The sequence below is a fragment of the Lepeophtheirus salmonis genome, unplaced genomic scaffold, assembly GCF_016086655.4.
Source record: "Lepeophtheirus salmonis unplaced genomic scaffold, UVic_Lsal_1.4 unplaced_contig_18084_pilon, whole genome shotgun sequence".
Lineage (NCBI taxonomy): Eukaryota > Metazoa > Arthropoda > Copepoda > Siphonostomatoida > Caligidae > Lepeophtheirus > Lepeophtheirus salmonis.
The window spans coordinates 1,419-5,569 of NW_027292703.1; the positions used below are offsets into that span (position 1 = coordinate 1,419).

The 4,151-nt window shown below is 30.7% G+C and overlaps 1 long non-coding RNA gene across 2 annotated transcripts; it reads left to right on the forward strand.

The window, feature by feature from the left end:
- The first annotated feature begins 289 nt into the window (after window positions 1-289).
- On the forward strand, window positions 290-4,065 carry LOC121131130 (uncharacterized). 2 transcript variants are annotated; one of them, XR_011784149.1, is made up of 4 exons: window positions 290-1,525; window positions 1,580-1,981; window positions 2,045-3,270; window positions 3,712-4,065. It is a non-coding gene; the product is annotated as an uncharacterized lncRNA (long non-coding RNA). The 2 variants fall into 2 exon arrangements; XR_005868956.2 differs by having other exon boundaries at window positions 2,045-4,065.
- The last annotated feature ends 86 nt before the right edge of the window (window positions 4,066-4,151 follow it).

Consider the following 4,151-nt stretch of genomic DNA (forward strand, 5'->3'; position numbering starts at 1 on the left):
TATAGAAATAAATAAATAGAGGCGACCAAATATTTTTATTAGCAGATTGGCATTGTGTGGCAGACATCTTTTTGAATACACAGCTCGCTAGAAGAGATTTCAGCTGCTATAAAAATGCAGTGGTTAGGGATGTTATTGGATTGAAGAACGAATTCGGACTATTCAACTTTAACCCTACTCATTGTTTTTTTTTTACCTCAGCTGAGTTGAATCAAATTGATTATATGATTCAAAACAATATCCCAAAAGGAAGAAGAAAAAAACTCCCTGTGTGGACGATTAACTCGTTCATACTGTAAATGTATTAGAAAAAATGATGTTAACTAGAAATTCTGATACATCCAATTCATAGAGATTTGGATGAATCTTTCGTACAGTGTATTCGAATATATGCATCTTTTGCGTTCCTATGAACTCATATTGTATTTGGATATCCAATACGTCTTCTGATCCTCTCTTCAACTTCCTATTGAAGATATCTATCCTCACTCCGTGGATCACCTTTAATGGAAGGAACATTCATTGCGGAGGTGCCCCTTCATATCAACGTCTGTAATAATGACTTCTGACTTCGTGAATCATTGCCTCTTTGCTCAAGAATACATAAATTCCTCAAGATATTTTACGAGATCATCTTGTACATATAAGAACTATGGAGTTCCATAAAACGACAGAATAATTTACAAGATCTAGTAAGGAACAGAGATAGTTATCATCCTCCATCCACTGCTCCTTAATTGAAGTTCTTGAGTCCTTTTCTCCTTAAGTTAACTCTACTTCGTCCCCTACTCTTAAGTTAAATATTTCATTGATAAGTGTTCTTGATATTTATTATTTAGAAAAGTATGGTCTAAATGGATAATTATATAGCTTGTACACTTTAAGCCTCACCCCTCATTAGTGATTTCATTATTACTTGTGAGTCTTTATTGTGATTGGAAAAAAAGTGGAAGATTATTCTAGACTTTTAAGATAATATCCCTCTCTTTTTTGGCAGTAATGTCTGCTAAGCATATTCTCTTAGATATTGCATATAAATAGTTATTGGGAACTGTTAAGTGATTATGTGTTAAAAAATCTATGTGACTTCTTAAGTTTGTAGATTTATATTGGAATATTTGAATGTATAAGCAATTCTCCAACTTATTGACTCAGGAATCATCTTCTAAATAGCTGAATTGCTTGTTAGTATATTGGAGTATTACTCTCTAAATACTAAATGTTTGCCATACGATGTAATTATGAGTTGTTTGATTGAAGACAATAGTGTAACTTTATCAAAATTATATTACGATTGTTTGAGTATTAATTGAACAAATAAAAATAATTAGAACATCTATGACATTCTTCTCAATCTAAATTCCCTATATATGTGCTCTCGATTATTTCATTTTTTTTATATTATTAATTCATTTAAACTATTATATGATGTATTAATACAACTTATTTTATGGTTATCTCTTGTGTTGCATTTGGTTGTCATAATAAGTACAAAGGTGCTTCAATGTACTTACTAAAAATCTAGGTTAGAAATTTATGAGTTAAAAGATTTCTTATAAGTTATGATTTTTTATGGTAGAAATTCGTAAGAAATGGATACAAGCTTGTCGTAAAAACGATATATACCTAGTTCAAATGCAGTCATATGCTCAGATCATTTCTTGCCAAATGATTACATCCAGAAACCCGGACAACGTAATTAATAAGTTAAAAAACGTCGTCAGTGCCTAGCCAATTTTCAACTATTTGTAAATATCAAAGAGGAAGAAAGCGTCGTCTGGTTGGTATGAAAAGTTATTAGAAACTTCTTGTGGCATATTTCTACATCAAAGGGCTTGAATCAGATATTCTTGCTGGAATAATCCGTGAAATAATTACATTCAGTTATGAGGCAGGTGTAATGGTAAGATCTATGTGCATGGATGGCACTAAATACAAATTATCTGCACTTAATACCCTTGGCTGCAATCTTCATCCCAAGGTAACTTATTGATTAATTATGTATTAGAATGTAAACAACTCCCATCGTTTTTTATTGTTTCAGAAACTCGAAAACATGTACACTACTTTTAGCAATCCCTCTGGCCCAGGATCAACTGCCGTTGCAATGTGATCCGTCTCATATGGCAAAAAATGTACGAAATCTTTTAGGGGATTATAAAGAAATTAATTGGCCTAATAGAGGAATGATTAGATGGTCTTATATTGAAAATATGTACAAGCTTCAAGCTAAACAAGATATTCGACTTCGGAATAGACTGATAGAACATCATGCTCTACATTTTAAACAGCTGTTCCCGATTCGGTAAAAAATATAATGGTGCATTGTCACCTAATAATATTTATTTGCCTGAGGAGATATTTGAGCAATTTATCAAAATGTACATGGTTCTAGAGTGAAATGATGGAGTAAAAATCATTGATTCTAGACTGGTCCTTCAGGGTTCATAGCCTGCATCTTTTCCTTCAGGCACCTCATTCCTCTCATTAAGTCTGGCGAAATTAATTAAAAATATATATGCTGTCATAAGCTTCAGCAAGATCATATTGAGCATCTGTTTGCAGTGATCAGACAAAGAAATGGATAGTGCTACAATCCAAGGCGGTAGCAATTTCGGTTTGCATTTTGTTATTTTTTTAATGAATTAGTTATTTATATATTACTACTTATCATTTTTGAATACAAGTACAAAAACATCCCTCTCAATCTAATAAAATATTTCATCATTACAGAAAGATACTATCCCTATTCAGATGGCCAAGAAGTCGAAATAAATATAGACGAAAATTATAATTCACCTACAATATAAATAATTTCTATCGACAGTGACACCAACGATAAAAAGCTATAATTGCGGATAACTCATATGCGTTCTCGTCAGACATATATTAAGCAAATGTTCATGGTTTCAAATCTGTATTAAAAGAAAAAAATAAATTGGAGGAAAAATTACTAAAGAAGATTCGTCAACTAAATCAGAAAAGGCAACTATAAAATTGAATAAAGTTCTTGAAGTCAAAAGGGAAACGGATTTTATCTTCAGCAAAAATATTAGCATACTTGAAGATGAATTGCAATAATAAATCCTCCACAGCTAGTTAGGCCCATTCATCAAGCTGTGATTACTACCGAGTCTTAAAAACATGTATCTCTTTAAGTTTATTAAATAATTATTGGTAAGCGACTTCCCAAATAGATGGCGGTTTGATATCATAGTAACTTCAGTAAATTAATTACCTTCAATTGGAGTTCACGATGAGAATCTATATGTAAGTGTAAATTATATCTTTGCTGGAAAATAAGTCATCTTCAAAATTACAAATGGGGTGTAACGGATCAAATAAAAGTTATGATGGATTTAAAACCATTTATTTATCTAGTAACTCGTAAAGTTCCCATTTAAACTTTTAATGAGACGTACATCAATTTCAATCTAACATTAGTCCTTCATTTTTATTACTGCATAGCATGAAAGTCTTTCGTCTTAATTTTTAACCTCGCTTTTTTTTTTAATATTTCTCATTTATTCTCTGGAGAGCGTAGGAAGATATTCATATACTCGACTGGATGAGTACTTTCATATTGCACAGTTATAAAGATTGAATGTTCTAATGTTTATTAAAATACTTCACATGAACAGATTTGGAAAAACTTTACATGATAAAAAAATGCAATAACGTCAATTATACCTTTTCTTTGATCAATTACAGGGTTTGATTTCATAGTGTTTGATAAATATCACTGAAGTCTACTATTACATATGAAGATACATATTCAAATGTCATTAGATAATTTTCATATTATGAAAATACACTCAAAAATTTATCAAGGAATGTATGAATGACTTGTTAATAATGTCTAATGATAATTCATAACGGATAATTAAGTAATTAGTACTTCTTCCAACGAATTACTGTAGTGTTTGTTTATTTTTCTTTTATCATATATTTATTAATATTACTTATTTTGTCTCTGGTTCGAACAAATTAGTCATTACTCATTACATAAGTGAGATTATTATTTACATTAAATAAAACCTATACGAATTTTCCCAATGCGAGTAATCCTATTACAAACTTTCCCTATACAAATTTTCCGTATGCGAGCTTTCCTAGATCCATATAGTTAACTAAATACTAACTAGTGATGG